General features: G+C 38.4%; 1 protein-coding gene across 7 annotated transcripts in view; it reads left to right on the forward strand.

Annotated features, from left to right (window-relative positions):
- The window catches only part of LOC131432644 (uncharacterized), a 638,754-nt gene that overhangs the window by 111,564 nt on the left and 506,201 nt on the right, over nucleotides 1-20,989 (forward strand). The gene's annotated exons all lie outside the window — the stretch shown is intronic.

Genomic DNA, 20,989 nt, shown 5'->3' on the forward strand with positions numbered 1-20,989 from the left:
ACATCATTCCACTGAAGAACACCACAAAAAGTTGGAACATAAAAATTGATTTTCAAGAGACACTCCAATTTCACTCCGAGAAAGGATTATTCAGGAGGTATTGGATTAGATTTAAAACAAAAAGACAAAAAATTTGAGAAAATTGATATATATTGGAATCGATAGAACGATCAATATAATTTAGTGTTTGAGGATGATTTCACGCAAATGTTGGCCGCGGTTCCACGTTAGATGGTCAATTTTATCACACTATCTCCTACATATCGGCCGGTATTTCACGAGTAAATGCTTCAATATTAACTTCCAGTTCGTCAATTTTGCTAGTTCATCTTTGTAGACATAAGCCCTAACGCCTTTAGGCGGCCAAGTGACGGGTCCGAAACGTGAGATAAACTGTTCACCGAAGACGGCTCTCAATTTGATCATTGTTTCGCGTGCCGTGTTGGATGTGGTACCGTCTTGTTGAAACCACATGTCAGGCATTCTTCCATTTTGAGCAAAAAAAATCGTCAATCATCTTACGGGTAGCACTCGCCATTCACAATTTCGTTCCGCCCTTATTCGCCTTTGAAGAAATACGGCCCAATGATGCTAGCAGTGATTTTTTTGGGATACATTGGTAACTCTTGTAATGCTCCTGGCTTCTGTCTTCACTCCAGATGCGGCAATTTTGCTTATTGACGTATCCATTCAATCAGAAGTGAGGTTCATTGCTGAACACAATTTTTTGATGAAATAGAGTATCCAACTTTGCCAGCGCCCTCACCAAATGCTGGACGTTGTAAGTCGATTCATGATTAAATTATAGACCAAACTGAACAAGTATGACAATGACACAAGACACGATGTGTTATCTGCCAAAATCAGTGTTGCCAACAATCGAACAAAAAACTGGAAAAGCAGCTTTCTTACCAACATAAAAAAATTTGCAACTGTGAAGTAGAGTGCAATCATTTCTAAATTCAATTCCTGAGTTCAATCCAAACATGGATCAGTCTAATGAACTTTTACATTTAGAGATGCGCCATTTGATTAAAAACTACCAACCAATGAAACATAATATTCAAACACTGTACCAGAAAGTATGGACGCACTTTGATTTCGCTGTAAATAATTCACAAGTGTTAGATATTCAAATTTTATTTGATAAACTGATAATATTAGACTACAACAACAGAATATTATTCTCAACATTTGCTACTTAGCCATTGTAGACTAGCTGGCGCACCTTCTTGCGAACGTTTCTCATTAAATTCCGTACAGACTTCTTGGCGACAAGTTTTGACACTTTTTTCCAATCGAACTGTTGAATGGTTTCGGCTGCCGAGACAAGTTTCCTAAGATGTGCCTTCGTTAATGCCCAAAATTCTTCAATTGGTCGAAGTTGTGGGCAATTTGGTGGATTCATGTCTTTTGTCCCGGGTTGGCGGTTCAATGCATAGGACGCTGGTACAAGCCAGTTGTCGTATGTTCGAGCCTCGACCTGGAAGGATTCTTAGTGTCATTAGGGTCCATAGTACTAGCCATGCAATGATTCTGTACACTCTGAATCGGCTGCGAAGTCTGTTGAAACAGAAAGGCCAAATTACACAAAAGGAATGTAATGCCAAGACTTTGACTTATGTCTTTTGGGACGAAAGTGACATTTTTGGTAGTATACCATTCTACCGTTGATTTCGAGTAGTGGCAAGAAGCAAGATCTTGCCAGAAGACAACAGGATCCTTGTGGCTTCGAATCATGGGTTGAAGTCGTTTTTGTAAACATTCCTTGATGTATATTTCGCTGTTCATTGAAGCAGTGGTGATGAAGGGTTTCGAAATCTTACCGCAGCTACAAATTGCTTGCCAGACCATAGCTTTCTTATCAAATTTTTCGACTTCAATCGATGTCTCGGACTGGAGTAACACTTGCCCTTCTCGCACCGTATAATATTGTGGTCCCGGCAAGTCGTCGTCCATGATTATGCAGTTCAAATTTCCAGCAAGAATCGTATTGTACAGCTTTCGATCCCTCAGACCTATCGATGCTTCTTGTTTCGGACTACGTTTTGGTTGCTCTTTTCACGAAGAACATTTGACTTCGAAGTGCCCACTTTTTTGGCCACATCCCGAACTGAAACCTCCTTCTTTTGCTCGAAAGTCTTCAGTATACGTTTATCCAACTGAGGGTTAGCAGGACCTTTTTTTCGACCCGTTTTACGGTTTATCCTCAAAGGTGTTATCCTCACCGAACTTCCCGATTACATTTCGCACGGCTTTTTTACTTACTCCTTCCATTTTTGATATCTTTCTCAATGACAGTCCGCGTTCTGTGTACTATTTGTACACAATTTTTCGACGTTGTTCTGCTGAAAGTCCACGCATTTCGAAACAAACTAATGAAAACGAATAAACAACTGCACAAGTGGTTAGATAAGAGTGTAAATAACAGGAGCGCAGCCATAAAAATTGACAGATTCTGAACCATTGCGAAATAGCAGCGGTTTTCGGTTGCGTCCATACTTTCTGGGACAATCTTTAGTGATGGATTTTTTTTTATCTCGCTAATTTTCCGTTTTATGGGGACGGGTATAGCGTGATGGGTTAGTCGATGCCTTTTACAAAGCCCACCTGTGTTCGATTCTCAACCCCGCAAATTGGTTAAGAAAGTTTTTCTGGCCCGAAGAGGCGAATGACCTTATGGTTAAAGCCTCTATAATCGAAATAAGAAAAATCCGTTTCGGAGCCCTGCGTTTTGATAGCAATAATTGGTTTCGAGTTCAAACAATTTGAAGAAATTTTCATGCAAAAATAAATTCCCTAAGTTTTATTCAAATCCTAGCAAGTCGATCCTGATTTTATTATTTTTTCTGAAGTTATTTTCTATAATTGTTCTAATATCGAATCGAAATTGAACATTGAATGAACCATTTAAGTGTATGCTCATGTCCCAAAGATCCACTGGAGATGGGTGTAAGAGTAATCTCATACTCAGCTTCCTTCAAGTTCATATTGAACACCGTAAAGCTCGTATCTTAGTGAATAAACCTCTTTTACTAGCGGAAACACGTTAATGCCTAAAATCAATTTGCCCTACTCATAGCGTAGTTGGTCGAAGCACTGGTACCGCTCATCTGAGGCGCAATCCTGGAACCGTAACTGTGCAACATCCCCAACACGCATCGGCATTCATTCACCCATAGCTAACCATAAAATGTGGAAACGTGACCATCATTCGAATCCCACAATTTGCGGAAGAGCACGCGTAGGCGGCATTAGTTTTCTGTTTTCATTGATGCAGCAAGAACTGATGTTTCCGGACTGATGTTTTGATCGCCTTGTTCTTACTGGATCGAGTGCTCATTTGAATCATCGCAAAAAGTTACACAAAAACATCGAATTTCGGTTGAGATTGGGATTTTCGTGTCATACTGCCATCAAAGTTGGCAGTCGGTTTTCCAATGTCATGACTTGCTTTTCCGGAACATTTCGTGCTATTCAATCGAACTGGTGGAAACCGAAGTAGAAAAGTTAACTTCCCAGACGTAAATTACAACAAGCAAACAAACTGCTCCATTTGCCAAAAATGAGAAAAAAACCCTCGAACAACGGAACACAACACAATTGCGTTGAGTACAACGAAATTCCATTAAAATGGAGCTTGATTGAAGCGCACTGATCTTGGTGCCGGTACAAATTGAATTTGAGTTCGCCGGGACACGATTTCCATAGCGACAAAGGTGACAGCAACGAGCTCGGAATCCGCTTTTAACTGTGGAAATTTAACCTCCTCCGAAAATGAACTTCCCACCGCCGGTTGCTCGCCCACGCAAACGCACTGGAGTGGATAAAAAAACCGAAGCAACAAACAAAAATGTCTTTTTATCTTTCGCAGCAGCAGATACTGATCAGATGGTGGTGTTTTAAGCTCTCTGTGTATATTTTTTTTCTACTCTTTAATCCAGGATTAATATGAAACATTATTCTTCTCGGGAAGTTTGTGAGCAATCTTCTCATTTATGATGCCATTGGAAAACGAAACGTGACAGATGATATTGCAATCCGGTCACTGACGTGGCATTTAAAGCCGTTTCTGTGCTGAATCGGGTCTGGTCGAATTAATTTGTACAGTCGGTTTAAATGAAAAGATGAAAGTGTCCGACAAACTCATAATCCAAACTCGTTCTGAACTCTAACTAAGTCCAAATTACTATTATTAGTATACTTTTAATCGGATTACGTCCGCACAACTTAAAATAGAATGTACCGCCAACTTCCGCTCATTATAAAATAAAAGGTGATTTTTTTGAGGTTAGGATTTTCATGCATTAGTATTTGCTCAGATTTTTTGAGGTTATGATTTTCATGCATTATTATTTGCTCAGTATGCTCTGACATTTCATCATGAAGCCGAACGATCTGCCACAACGTCGAATTTTCAGTGAATGGGCCCTAGAAAAGTTGGCAGAAAATCCGCTTTTTTATCGACAAATTTTGTTCAGCGATGAGGCTCATTTCTGGTTGAATGGCTACGTAAATAAGCAAAATTGCCGCATTTGGAGTGAAGAGCAACCAGAAGCCGTTCAAGAACTGCCCATGCATCCCGAAAAATGCACTGTTTGGTGTGGTTTGTACGCTGGTGGAATCATTGGACCGTATTTTTTCAAAGATGCTGTTGGACGCAACGTTACAGTGAATGGCGATCGCTATCGTTCGATGCTAACAAACTTTTTGTTGCCAAAAATGGAAGAACTGAACTTGGTTGACATGTGGTTTCAACAAGATGGCGCTACATGCCACACAGCTCGCGATTCTATGGCCATTTTGAGGGAAAACTTCGGAGAACAATTCATCTCAAGAAATGGACCGGTAAGTTGGCCACCAAGATCATGCGATTTGACGCCTTTAGACTATTTTTTGTGGGGCTACGTCAAGTCTAAAGTCTACAGAAATAAGCCAGTAACTATTCCAGCTTTGGAAGACAACATTTCCGAAGAAATTCGGGCTATTCCGGCCGAAATGCTCGAAAAAGTTGCCCAAAATTGGACTTTCCGAATGGACCACCTAAGGCGCAGCCGCGGTCAACATTTAAATGAAATTATCTTCAAAAAGTAAATGTCATGTACCAATCTAACGTTTAAAATAAAGAACCGATGAGATTTTGCAAATTTTATGCGTTTTATTGTTTAAAAAAGTTCTCAAGCTCTTAAAAAATCACCCGTTATAAAACCAATTATTCATTTAACTCTGAAATCATGTTGCACTTATTTCAGCAAGGTGGGCGATTCTCAGGTGGAACTATCGCTAGTAGAAATGGAATCGTTAATATAATCACACTTCGGTTCATTTACGAAACCATCTCGCTGTATCTCTCGGTTCTGGGACATGACCACGAACGGCAAAGTCAGGAGGAATAAATCCCACACCATGTTTTCTCATCACATACAGACCCAAGAGCAGACTTCGAACTCAGACTACATACTCTGCACTGCAACAGCGAAAACTATTAAATCAACAAGCTGAAATACAGCGAAACGCAGCTCTTGTTTTGGGCAGCTTTACCTGAATAATTTAAATGCTGCTACGATGCTGTGTTTGATGCTGCTTTTACCGCACTGCCAGCGAAACTTACTCACCATCCAACGTTAGCTGTCAGATGGATGGAAAAGCTGCTCCCGTGCATTACTGCCATAATCCTACGTATTATAATTTTGCTTCCAGACCGCACGGGCATCGACAACGCATAGCTTGTGCTAGGCTTTGTACGTTATTTGGTACGGTTGAACAGTGTTTTCATAAATTCTATCCAATAGTTGACTAACTGACCAAGACTGAACAGATTATTCTTGTAGGAATAATCAGTCATATTGTTTTCGACGCAGAATAATGTGTGTCTATAAAGACTAGATACATCTAACAAGTCCCAGTCTGACAGACAGATGGCGTCACTTACTTAAAATCCATCCAGCGTTCAATGAAGACATCCTTTAGGTGTCATCTGTCCAACTTTCATGACATGGCACCTTCACTAGTGTGTTGGTTATTGTGCATTTAGTGACGCTACTTTTGAAAAATATGAAACAAATGGAGAAAAACCCTTCTTGATCCACCTAGTGGTGTGATAATGCCTTTCTCTTCTTATATAACAGTCTCATGAAAATATATTTCATACTTTTATTAAATAATTTCGGATACTAATTTTTATACAATTGATTCAGATCGATTCGTGTAGTTCACAAAAGCATTCTTCAATGTTTATGTCACACAGTCGGCATCATTTTGCCAACCTAGTGCTTGACATTTGTGATGCCTATTTGTATGAGAAAAGTGATGCTAATATAAAAAACGTGCTTAATCCACCTAGCAGTGAGATGATACCTTTTTTTATCAATCCGCATGTGTTTTTAGCATGAATATTCTTCGGTGATTCAGTTCTCATGACATTATTTTAATGACCGTCGAATTAAGCGGCAACTTGAGATTTTAATCACTCATTACTCTGTAATATCGAAACTGAAAATCGGATCGAATTTGAATCTGAAAGTGTGACAATCGATTGAACATTCCATGATATGTCGGAGTAAGTTCCACTTAGGGTTTACGGTAATTTAAGGTACTTCCAGGGCCGGTATTCAGGAACCAGCATAACCCAAACCAATTCGTATGGCCATATGAGGAATAAATTGCAATAGTTTTGAGTCCAATTTTTAAGCTTTTCGGGATTGTCATTTTCTATACCAGTTTGAATTGAAAAAATTCATCATCCTGTGATTCCAGAATCGGAAGTCAGAATTGGATACTATTAATTAATTTTGTCTTTGTAGATCTGGCTTTTCTTTTAGAAAACGATTGAGCTTTGAGAAACGATTCGATACTGGAACCGAAATTCGAAAATCGGTGTAGCCGAAGTCGGATAAATTCGCCTGAGTAGCTGTTTAGTTTACATTTGTTTCAAAATGTTTGAAAATCAGTATAAACATCTTTGAGAAATCGTAGTGCGAATTAAATCCGAATCGAAAACTGAATACCACTAAATCTGAAATAAGTTTATTTGGTTATTGGCTATCCAAATTTGCAAACCCGATAAACCTGATTAATTTATGTGAAATAGACATTTTTATACTAATCATCCTGTATCCCCTAAACCGGAAGTTGGATCTGACTGAAGAGCAAGATGTTTTACAAGATCTTAAAACTTTTCATTTGAATTTTAGATCGGTTCAGCCATCTACGAGAAAAATGGGTCCACAATTTTAATTTCGTTTCACATATCATCCTGTAGTTCCGGAACCAGAAATCGGATCCAAACATAATTCAGGAACATTGTTTAGGAGCATACGACTTTTCATATGAATCTGAGTTTGTAGAAAACGGTTGAGTCATCTCCGAAAAAAATTGAGTGAAATTATTTGTCACACACGCATTTGCCGATCTCGACGAACTGATTCGAATGGTATATGGTTGTTATGTTCTTCCAGCATTTTTTTACTGTAAGTAGTTTAAATCAATATAATTATGAAATTGCTTTCAACTGGAAAATGCTGCCATCATTTGGTTTACATATGTCATATTCGAACAATTATTTTGCCAAAAACGAACCGTGCTAAAATCGGTCCGAGGCAAAATGTCATGAAAAAGGATACTGTACACAGTCTTTTTGGTACTTAGAAACAATTGTATGTAACAGTATTAAACGTTGCTCCCAAGCATTGCTTTGTCATACAGCGCTCAAAACTCCTACTGCTGGAATAGGGGGAAAAGTCGCTTACACAAAAATATCGATATCTCCGTTAAAAATGAACGGATTTTACCAATCTTTGGCTTGTTGGATAGCTATTACCGTGCGGAATCTAAGTCTGGAAACATATTCTGTTTTCAAGGTCAAATGTGACAGATACGGTCAAAAAACTGAAAATTTTGACATAAAACTTCGTATAACTCAAAAAGTAAACATCCGATCTCAAAACCATTCAATAGCGTTCTGGGTGACGGGAAGACCTTTCATTTGCAACTAATTTGATCAAAATCGGTCCAGACATCTCTGAGATCTCGACCTCATAGTTTATAACACACATACAGACACACACACGGACATTTGCTCGGTTCGTCGAGCTGAATGTCCGTGTGAACCCTCCGGGCCTCGGGAAAATTTTCTAAAGTTTGAGCGAATTCTATACACTGAAGTCTTTTTTTTATGCGAATATACGTACCGCATAAAAAAACCGCATAAAAACACCGCATAACTCTGAAAATTCGCATAAAAAAACCGCATAACTCTGAAACTTCGCATAAAAAAACCGCATAACTCTGAAACTTCGCATAAAAAAAGACCGCAGAAGGGTAAACCGCATAACTCTGAAAATTCGCATAAAAAAAGTCGCGTAAAAATAAACCGCATAAAAAAGACCGCAGAAAAAAGACCTCAGTGTACCTATTTTTTATATATACAAAAAAAGGTAAAAACGTGATTAATCCAGTGAGATGATACCTTTTTTTATCACTCCGCATGTGTTTTTTGCATGGATATTCTTCAGTGTTTTAGTTCCATGACGTTATTTTAATTATCGTCGTTTTGAACGGCAAATTGAGATTTTAATCACTCATTACCCTCTAATGTCGAAACTGCAAATCGTATCGAATTTCAATCTTAACGTGTGACAATCGATTGAACATTCCATGAGAAGTCGAAGTAAGTTCCACTTTAGAGTTTTTCGGCATTATTTATGGTACTTCCAGAGCCGGTATTCAGGAACTAGCATAACCCAAAATGATTCGAATGGCCATAAATTAATACGCCAAACAATTTACATTTTCTATATCGGTATGAATTTTAAAAACTCATCATCCTGTATTTTCAGAATCGGATAAAATTCATCATCCTGTATTTTCAGAATCGGATTGAAATGTAGCGGAATGCGAAAATCGCGTTTTTGATCAATTATTCAAAAACTAGACCGATTTTCGAAAATCCAAAAACACTTATGTTTTCGAAATCAAATTTATCATAACTAAGTATTCTTAGAATTTTGAAATTTTGCTTTACCGAGCCGTAATTGGTTTTTGAAATGTATAAACGGTCACGGGGATGATTTTACAACTGAAAAGTAGTGTTTGTAGCAGAATTTCACAAAGAATCTGAAAATGCAACTCAAAATCATAAAATTTCAGCTAAAACAACCGGAAATTGAAAAAGTTTACATAAACTTTACTTAATTTTTTTTATTGCTTGCGCGCTGCTGTTTCGTATTGAGGTGGTGTGAGAAATGCACGGTGGGCACGGTGGCATTATATCGTGAGCAAAAATTACATGTAAAATTATGACACGAATTTATGCAGCATTGGGTTTTGTGTTGACATAAAAACGAGTTGAATACAATAAAATGGGTATTGTAAGAAATCGTTTCTTTTCTAAGTAACTGTCATTTATAATGCTAATAATGTTCAATTCTGTTGAGATCAATGCATTGATGTTGCTGAAGCTATAAAGCTTGGCTGTGTAATATCGTAAAACAGGTATTACTTTAGATTGTAACAATTTTTATAGCAAAACTAAAATTTCGACATTGACAAGCTACTGAATGAAATGAATACAAGCCAAGTATTATCGTTCATTAACCTGATATACAAACAAAGTGATAAACATTGAGGGTCAGCTTCGAGCCAGTCAGCATGGAAAACTTATTGGAATTCATTGGTTTTTCAATTATTATGAATTCAATGAATCAACGCTTGATTTTGCTTTCAAAATCAATTGAATAATAAGGAACTACGAAATAACTTTATATTAAATTTCGTGCCCCAAATATGTGCTTGAAGAAAGATTCACTGAATAATTTTAACTGCATGGTATGATGAACTATTAGTTATAATTGGAATTTATTCCAATAATGTAATCTAAGAAATTATTAAACTATTGATGATTTCTGGCACCGGAGGACAGAGGCTGTTTGGTCTTCGGTTCGTTATCGTTGAAACAGACATTTCTAGACTCATCATGCTATATAATACCGAAAGTCGCTTCCGGAAAAAAGTTAATGGTGAATACTTTTACGTAAATTCTATCTCATCGGCGGAAAGGGCCTGGTGAACGACTGGCAAAGATATCGAAAATACTTGAATGTTCTCTTGTCTTCAATCGTTCTTTTGAAGGAGAATCCATGTTTGCTACTAAACTCAGGCATATACATGGTTAGCAAGTTAGTCAATACATATACATATAACCTCATGTTAATCATTCATAATTACTCATGATTTATAGCTCTAGTGTAAGAGTAATCACTAACAATAATGATTGAATTAGCATATATTCAAAGTGTGAATAATTCAAAAATCCATTACGTCCAGTCTTTTTACAAGCCAATATAACCCGCGAGAGGTAAGCCCACTGCGCTCAATCATTGAAAAAAGTTCTTGTTTCTATGTGTCCGTTTTTCTTGGTACGCTTTGTGCGACGGTTCGTTCAACTGAAGCGAATAAAATTTTGCGCGCATTTTATGACGCTACATTTCACCTTAAGTCCTTTAATTTGAATTTTTGTTTTTGAAGTTCGATTTTTCCTTTTTGAGAAAATGATTGAGCTTTGAGAAACGATTCGATACTGGAACCAGAATTCTAAAATCGGTGTAACCGAAATCAGTTAAATTCACCTGAGGAGTGTGTAGACATCTTTGAGAAATTGTAGTGCGAATTAAAATTTGAGGGTACATTCCAAATCCAAAAACGAATACCGCTTAAACTGAAATAAATTTATTTGGCAATCGACTATCCAAATCTGCAAACCCGATAAACCAGATAAATTTATGTGAAATGGACATTTTTATACCAATCACCCTGTATCTCCTAAACCAGAAGTCGGACCTGACTAAAAAGTAAGATGTTTTATAGGATTTTAAGACCTCTCATTTGAATCATAGATGATTCTTAGATTTCATTTGAATCTAAATCGGTTCAGCCATCTTCGAGAAAAATGAATTGCATTATTTTAATTTCGTTTCACATATCATCCTGTGGTTCCGCAATCAGAAGTCGGATCCAAACGTAACTCAGGAACCTTGTTTGGGAGTATACGACTGAGTTTGTAGAAAACGGTTTACCCATTTCCGAGAAAATTGAGTGAAATTATTTGTCACACGCGCATTTGCTGATCTCGACGAATTGATTCACACACATACACACACACACGGACATTTGTTCAGTTCGTCTAGCTGAATCGATTGGTATATGACATTCGGCCCCCCGGGCCTCGGAAAATTTTTCTAAAGTTTGAGCGAATTTTATACCTATTTTTTATATATATAAAAAAAGGTAAAACCCCTTAGTCCACTTAGTGGATTGTAGAAAAATCACCATAGGGGGGTGGGGATTTCGGATTTTCCATCTCGTCGAACTGAGTCGAATAGTATATAACACTATGGGTCTCCGAGGCTCCGTTCGAATGTCGGTTTTTCCAGCAATTCTAATACCTTTCTATAGAGAAAGGATAAACCCTTCTTAATCCTTAAACCCGGTGAACGACCAGAATTAGGTTAAAACCGGGGATAAATAAACGATATAATAATAATAATTCTTAATCCAAATTTTTCTATGTCCCAGAAAGTCGATTTTTTCAAAAAAAATATTTTTTGAGATTACACTAAATCTCGACGTTTCATGCAATTTTAAGATTTTCGGCATCAAAAAAAATTTTTGATTTTGGTAATCGGTAATGGAGCAATTCCAGGAATGAGTACACGAAAAAGTGACAAAATCAGAATCGATCTTCTCCGATTTGAATGAAACTTTGCACATGGCTTCAGTATGGCAAACCATAAGTTTTGAACCGATGGAGAAGTCAATCCGACTCACGACTGAATTTTGAAAAGGGCGTATGTATTTCGATTTTTTTTGATAATTTTTAATTTAAAACCCTTATTAAAACCTACGGATTGATGGCTATCCCACCCGTGCCTTTTAAGTTTTTGAAAACTGTATGAGTACTACGTGCATCATCATTCGAATACAGTCTTGTCACGATTGTGGTTTCTGAAATCGGAACGAAAGAATGGTATTTCTGTGTGCCTGGAATCATTTTTGTATCCCTATAAAAAACTTAAAACCTTAAATATAATTAAGAATTATTCATGTACATGTAATAATTGTAGATAAAGCAAGCAAATAAACAATTAATGGAAATATAAAAAATGGTTGTATAATTAAATATCCAAGTATCTGAAGAACAGCTACTTTTAGAAGAAAGGATATCATGAACAAATTTATTGCCTTTAACCTGTAGAATAATATTCTACTGTTTAAATGATTATCTTTCAACGAGAACTTGAAATTTCGAATATATCTGTAAATTATTTTAGTTGTAACTTCTTCATTTTTCGCAAGGCACGGATGGGATCAATTTTTAGAGTGCCCAATCGGTTTCCTACAACTTCTTCTTGAACGCCATTTTTGTACAATTAACGGTTTCCGAGTTACAACGATTTGGAAAAGGCAATTTTTGTGAAATGCAAAAATACATACGCCCTTTTTTAAAAACCAGTCGTGAGTTGGATTGACCTCTCAATCGGTTCAAAACTTATGGTTTGCCATACTGAAGCCACGTGCAAAGTTTCATCCAAATCGGAGAAGGTCGAGTCTGATGATCTGCTAAGCATTTCTGGAATTGCTCTATTCAAAATTGAAAAAAAATTGACATTTAACAAAAACTTCTGGAATCAGTTCGCTTTCACATCTCATCCAAGTCAGTCGATAAAACAAAACCGCTTACGTTCGGGACAGAAGAATCCAAATACAGTATTGTGAAGTGAACAATAGAACGACCTCGAAATGAGTGAACCAAACGAATAAAAGCTACCGCCGACACGAAAGAATACAATTGTTGTTGACTTCAGGCAGTGCAAAATACGATACGAGAACTTGAAGGTTTGCTTAAGAAGCAAATGCATCTTGACATTAAACGTGTGCATTTACTTCAATGCAATAAGACAAATAATGTTGTTTACATCCAGTATTATAAAGAGTTGGATGCAATTCAATTCGCAAAAGACAATAACAATGTGCACTATATGGAGCACGAGAACATTAAGTACAACATTCCAGTATATATGGATGATAGTGCTATAGAAGTGCGTGTGCATGATCTTCACTCAAGCGTCACCGATTCTTATATTCGCAAAACTATGTCCCAATACGGAGAGATTCTCTCTATCGAAAAAGAAAAGTGGAAGAATTTTTTCCCCGGTATTCTAAATGGCGTACGTTTATTACGCATACACTTGAAGAGGCCTATACATTCTTATGTGATTTTCGGTCAAGATACAAGAATTCCGTGCAAATCACTTGTTACCTATGACAATCAGATGGCCACTTGTCAATATTACCAACAAGCTGTTCACTACGGTAAGCCATGTGATAAACTGGACAAGGAGACAACTACACCAAAGGACAACGGTACTTTCTTCACACCAACCCCAACCAACCCCAGTACACCTGTAACAGCCACCAACAACAATGAAGCATCCCTTTCAACGAAACCATCAGTATCCCCTATAGAACAAAGTACACCAGCTGCAGTTAACAACTTACCCTCCAACCAACCAGCTACTGCAACCGATGTTCAACAAGGTGAATCTACAGCAAGTAGCAACGAAAAGAAGACGGAAATCGACAACAATACCATCGATGCGGCAATGGATGACGAGACGAACCACGAACGAAGTGCCCCTCAATCCTCGCAGGAGGGAAATGGAAGCTCCTCTCCCCCTAGAAAAAGGGTGACAACGAGATCCAACTCAAAAAAATAAAATATTTAAAAAATCGGCTCAATCGGCCACGTAAAGCTTGTACGCAAATAGGTCTGAATAAAAATATCTTTTAAATAAAAAAAAACTTTTGGAATGGCTTGAATCATATCTCACAAAACGTAAACAAATTGTACGCTATCATAGCACATACTTCAAATCAATAAATGACACTTCAGATGTTCCTCAAGGGTTCACATTTAGGCCCTCTTCTTTTTGTCATGTACGTAAACGACAATTCCTTTGTATTCAAATACACCCAAACCTCCGTTTACGAACACTTTTTATACGTTACCTCTTTTTACGTACCTCTTTTTACGAACCAAATCCCAAATAACGTAGTCTTTTTTTACGAACCGAATCCCAAATAACGTAAACTTTTTTTACGAACCTACTTCGTAAAAAGAGGTTTTCATCGAAAGCAATTTCCGACTCCATGGAAACTACTACAATATAGGTATTTTTGGAACGGGTTTAAAGAGTAGATTCCGGAAAATGATGTTTGAGGTATTTTGGAAATCCAAGATGGCGACTTCCGGTTTGTTGATATTCCTTGAAAACCCATACAATATGGGTATTTTCGGAACGGTATAGTGTTTTAAAGGAATACCAAGTTAAAGGAAAATGGCAAAAACTTTCAAAAGATAATAATAAACCGGAAGTTTTTTTTCATTTCAAAACCACCTCAAATATAATTTTCCGACGTCTACTTTTAAACAAACATCGTTTTTTGACAACTACTCATCAATTCCGTTCCGAAAATATCCATATTGTAAGGGTTTTCAAGGAATATCGACAAACCGGAAGCCGCCGTCTTGAATTTTGTAATGAGCCCAAACATCATTTTCTTGCACTTACTCTTCACATCCGTTCCGAAAGTAAACATATGATGCGCGGTTTCCACAATAATCACACAATACTTTTTTTACGAAGTAAATTCCAAATAACGTAAACTTTTTTTACGTACCAAATCCCAAATAACGTAAACTTTTTTTACGAACTACCTCTTTTTATGAACCCCCGTTTAGTTCGTAAATGGAGGTTTCGGTGTATCTAAAAGTACTTGTATATGCAGGCGACATGAAGCTCTTTATGGAAATAGAAAAAAAGATTGTAACATAGATGTAATTAACGTATTTAACACTTGGTGCAACAAAAACTTACTTAAACTAAACGTTAAGAAATGTAACTCAATATCGTTCAGTAGGAAAATCATGTCTCCGTCTATTGATATATATTTAGGAAAGTAACCTGTAGAAAAATGTAAAATAATAGAGGCCTAGGCGTAATTTTGGATTTGAAACTTACTTTCGTGGAGCATTGTAATACATTTGTCAAGCAAGCAGTATTTTAGGTTTTATTAAACGTTCCAGTCATAATTTTCAGGACCCTTATACAGTAAAAATATTATATTCAACTTATGTCAGGCCAATTTTGTAATATTGCAGCATAGTATGGATCCCACGAAGAACGCATCGCATCTGCCCAAAAACAATTTCTACTTTATGCGCTTTGTAGACTCAACTGGACTGCATTTTCTTTTCCATCATATAAGGCGCGTTGCATGCACAGATAAAAATATTTGGTGAATTAACATCCGTTTTCATGTTCTGCATTTGGTAGGATCAGTAAGGTGTCTGTAAGTACTAATCGCTATCGACAGTAAATGATAAAATTGGAGCAAGCATTGTTCGAAAAACGACCAGAATGCTCCACAAGACACAAGCAAGTCATTTTGTAGCACGGCAACGCCCCCGCACATACAGCGAAAACGGTCAAGAACGTGATTTCTGAGCTCATATGGGAATTTTGGTACCATCCGCCATACTCCACAGATTTGGTCCCTTCCATCTATCATTGGCTTTCGTCGGTGTCTCGCGCATTTATTGAGTGATAAGTCTATTGAATTTCTTGTCATATGAATAAAATTTATATAAAGACTGTCCCAGAAAGTATGGACGCACTTTGATTTCGCTGTAAATAATTCACAAGTGTTAGATATTCAGATTTTATTCGATGTACTGATAATATTAGACTACAAAAAAAGAATATTATTCTCAACACTTGCTACTTAGCCATTGTAGACTAGCTGACGCACCTTCTTGCGAATGTTCCTCATTAAATTCCGTACAGACTTCTTGGCGACAAGTTTCGACACTTTTTTCCAATCTTTTTCGAACTGTTGAATGGTTTCGGCTGCCGAGACATGTTTCCTAAGATGTGCCTTCGTTAATGCCCAAAATTCCTCAATTGGTTGAAGTTGTGAGCAATTTGGTGGATTCATGACTTTTGAGACGAAAGTGACATTTTTGGTAGTATACCATTCTACCGTTGATTTCGAGTAGTGGCAAGAAGCCAGATCTGGCCAGAAGCTAACAGGATCCTTGTGGCTTTGAATCATGGGTAGAAGTCTTTTTTGTAAACATTCCTTGATGTATATTTCGCTGTTCATTGAAGCAGTGGTGATGAAGGGTTTCGAAATCTTACCGCAGCTACAAATTGCTTGCCAGACCATAACTTTCTTACCAAATTTTTCGACTTCGATCGATGTCTCGGACTGATTTAACACTTGCCCTACTCGCACTGTATAATGTTGTGGTCCCGGCAAGGATTTGTAATCGAGTTTCACGTAGGTTTCGTCGTCCATGATTATGCAGTTCAAATTTCCAGCAAGAATCGTATTGTACAGCTTTCGAACCCTCGGCCTGATCGATGCTTCTTGTTTCAGACTACGTTTTGGTTGTTTCTGCTTCTTATAGGTTCGAAGATTCAAACGTTCTTTATCACGAAGAATAGTTGACTTCGAAGTGCCCACTTTTTTAGCCACATCCCGAACTGAAACCTCCTTCTTTTGCTAGAAAGCCTTCAGTATACGTTTATTTAACTGAGGGTTAGCAGGACCTTTTTTTCGACCCGTTTTCGGTTTATCTTCAAAGGTGTTATCCTCACCGAACTTAATGATTGCATTTCGCACGGCTTTTTCACTTACTCCTTCCATTTTTGCTATCTTTCTCAGTGACAGTCCGTGTTCTGTGCACCATTTGTACACAATTTTTCGACGTTGTTCTGCTGAAAGTCCACGCATTTCGAAACAAACTAATGAAAACGAATAAACAACTGCACAAGTGGTTAGAGAAGAGTGTAAACAACAGGACGCAGCCATAAAAATTGACAGATTCTGAACCATTGCGAAATGGCAGCGGTTTTTGGTCGCGTCCATACTTTCTGGGACAGTCTTTAGCTTCTTAGATACTGAAGAAGGCGATTGTGGTTTTTAACGTTCAGTGCGTAATGCGTTGGAATTGTGGATCATTGAATTGAACTCAATTCGAAGAACTTCAGTTCCATCACTCACTCATTGTCACATTACTGGGTGCCATGGACACACGCCCGGCCCCAGAAGTGACGATAAACGACGTAAGGCAATAATCATCTATCATCGCCAAGAGACGGACGACTCCGCAGACTCCGGGGGTTTGGGCTGGGCTGGGCTGGGAGATTACCTGTGGGGTAAAGTGTGCCAGATTCAACATTGTCGTGCTGCGTGTGTTGGACAAGCGGAAACGTAACTGTTCCTTTCCGGCTGAAGCCACCCCCGCTTTTGTACTTCGGTTGTGTGAGAGCTAAACAGAAGAACACAGAAATTACTTCACGTTACTTTCCTAAGGTTAAGTTAGCCTGTGCGAGGCAGCTGAGGCAAGACTCCTCTTACCGTTGGCCGTAAATTATGGCAGTCTAGTTTCTAAGAGGGGTTAGAATTCGAAATGAGGTGAGCATTTATGGACTGGTCAGATCCCATTTCATTGAGAAACTTTCTGCAACTGGACTTGATAGCGACTGCTTTTTCGACATTGCGGAAAACTGTACCGGGACTTAATTGGAACGTCAACAACTTGTTATTTATTTTCGTTGGTCGTTCGGGAAGCGGCATATCCGACTTGGTTCTGTTTCTGAATAGACTGGAAAAGCCATGGAAGCTGATGGCGAAACTTTCTTTTGGACCAAACACTGTTTTAACTTCTCTGGATTGAAGTAAGCATGCTTACACCTTGAGAAACAAGATTATGTGGAATTTGCCTTAATTGATTCGAAAAAGGATGACTACCGTAGACATGTTTATGAGTAATAAATATATTCAATTACCGGGAACAACGAAGAAGATAAACAATAGACCGACAACCGCAGCTCTCCATTAAAGAAAGTTTATCGATTTCTCTCCAGGCTCGCACGGAATTAGCTTTTACGAGTTTGCGGTGTTATTTACAGCACTCACGTTCGTTGCTAGGTGTTTTCTACAGTTGCAATCATTTTCATAAAGCTTGTTGTATCAAGAACTCCTTGCTCTCGGTTCGAAATGTGAATGTCGAGGACGGCTTCTATGGAAGCGCTTTTTGTTCAAATGCAAGTGAACCCTGAATGATGGATGCATCGAAACCACATAACTGGTTTTAAGACTTAGGAAGTTTACTTACTGTTGCATACTCCAGTAACTCCAGTCCAGTGGTTTGCGGTTTGCAGCGGATTTGATGATGATTTAATCGTATCCTTATCGTTATTACAATAACAGGATCTGGGTGTCCTCCTGGAGTCTAAGTTAAGTTCCGAGGAACATATGTTGTTTACAGGAGCGGGTCGTTACGCCGAAAGAATCATATCTGGCGTAGCCATATTCGATATTCTTTTTATTTTCACTTAATAAACGGAAAATACAACATACATTTGTTTGATGGATACACCTGTGCAATTGCTTTGATGCTTAGTAGCTAATAGTCAACAAGTTTTCTTGGGTTCATGAATCAATCTTTATTCAAGAGTACTATAATCAATTTTTCTCCAAGAAGTACAATTGTAGGTCAGCAAAACGGGCCTTAACCCTATCAACTTTCATTTGTCTTTATTTTAAATAAATTCCAATTACGATTTTAAGACGACTTCAGGATTCGGCGAAATTTCCCTTGAGACGAAATGGCTTTCGGCGAAACTGCTTTCGGCGAAATGACCCTGATTCGTTATTTACTGACTTTATTTTCTACAATTTGGATAATTTTGACAACTTACAACTTGTCATTCCTTTCGTGACCGTCGTATCGATCGGATGGTAGTTTGCATTAGAGCAGCTGTGCGTTAATCCATTCTAATCCGTTTCAAGGTCATTTAATATCAAATCTTTTGTATTCGCGAGCTTGTGCAGTAGATCAATACAGTATAAACAATAAATACAGTTAGACAGTGCCGGGTGCTATTGTGTTAAAACAATACGAACAGTGAACGGACGTTTAGTGTGGTGCCGTGAACCGGTGCTGTGTGCATATTAATTCTCAGAGGCCGTTGTAACTAACGCTTGGCCTCAGCGGCCGAGTTGCTACGGATCATTAGCTAAGTATTATATTTTTTTTTCCTTCGTGTCCCTTTATCGTCTTATATTTTGACTCGCCCTATAATTTGCGCGGAACCTCAACCGCGCTATGGCAAGTCCATTAAATTCTACCCTGCCCCCCGAAGATAAAATGGAAACAGATTCTAAATCTGCTCCAAATAGTAAGACTCACCGGGTTAAACAGTATCCCGAAGAGCCTTCACCCTCGGCCGGCCTTTATGTGGTTTATTTATGGTTTCCAAAGAGAAGAATAAACCGCTTAATATTTTGAAAATATCTAATGACTTGACGTCGAAATATCCAACATTGAAATTTATCTCAAAAATTCGTCCCGATAAGCTCAGGGTCTCGTTGACCAGTCTGAAACATGCTAATGAGATCGCTCGAAACGATCACTTTACGCGGGACTACCGCGTTTATATACCAGCTCGCGAAGTCGAGATAGACGGAGTGATCACGGATCCCAGTCTGACATGCGAGGACATTCTCAAACATGGGGTCGGATGTTTTAAAGATCCCTTGCTTAAGAATGTCAAGATACTGGACTGCAAACGTTTGCATTCAGTATCGATCGCCGCGGATGGGACAAAGTCTTATCCCCACTCGGACTCGTATCGGGTGACCTTCTCCGGCTCGGCTTTGCCGAAATTCGTTCTCCTGGACAGGGTTCGTCTACCTGTACGACTTTTCGTACCACGGGTAATGAATTGCACTAGTTGTCAACAACTAGGACACACAGCTTCCCATTGTGGAAATCGGCCCCGCTGCTCGAAGTGTGGAGAGAGTCATGCGGATGGCGTTTGCGACAGAGACATTGAAAAGTGTCTTTACTGTGGGGCGGCCCCGCATGACCTCACAGCATGTTCTGCGTATAAATTGCGTGGAGATCATTTGAAACGATCTCTCAAGCAACGATCAAACCGCTCGTTCGCAGAAATGCTGAAAATCGCCACACCACCTGAACAGAACCCCTACACCTGTTTGTCTGCGGACGATTGCGACTCTGACGATCCTCAAGAAGGTACATCTTCAACTGTCCCTCGTAGTTTTAGGAAGAGGAAAAATATATCATCTCCTAAACTCCCTAGAAAGGGTTCGAAGATATCTCTTGAAGGCCCTCCAAAAGTAACAGCAGAAGGAAGTGTTGGTAAAAAAAAAAAACGAAAAGAAGAAGCCAAAAGCTCCTAGTTCCGGAGACTTGAAATCGGAGAAAGAATATCCAACACTTCCGGGGACACCCAAAACCCCGAAAGTCCCCAAGGAACCAGAAAACACATCAAGTGCTGGACTTGTAAAATTCAGTTACATTGTGGACTTTATATTTTCCGTCTTCAACATTTCTGACCCCCTAAAAGGTATTTTGATGACTTTCCTGCCAAAAGTTAAAATGTTTTTGATGCAGCTGACTGCAAAATGGCCCCTCCTCTCAGCAATCGTTTCCTTCGATGGCTAATTTTTCGAACGAGGTCAAGGATTCGATCACTGTTTTACAGTGGAACTGTAGAAGTATCATCCCGAAAATAGATCCTTTTAAATACTTAGTAAATAATCTGAAATGTGACGCATTTGCATTGTGCGAAACTTGGTTAACTTCTGATGTATCACTAAACTTCCACGATTTTAACATTATTCGCCTGGATCGAGATAATCCCTACGGAGGAGTACTTTTGGGGATAAAAAAGTGCTATTCCTTCTTTCGAATTAACCTCCCCTCGATATCAGGTATTGAAGTTGTCGCATGTCATGTCACAATTAAAGGCAAGGACCTTTGTATCGCTTCCATCTATATTCCCCCTAGAGCCTCAGTTGGGTACCACTGGCTCAGCAGTATCATGCAACTTCT

The sequence above is a fragment of the Malaya genurostris genome, chromosome 2 (assembly GCF_030247185.1).
Source record: "Malaya genurostris strain Urasoe2022 chromosome 2, Malgen_1.1, whole genome shotgun sequence".
NCBI classification, from domain to species: domain Eukaryota; kingdom Metazoa; phylum Arthropoda; class Insecta; order Diptera; family Culicidae; genus Malaya; species Malaya genurostris.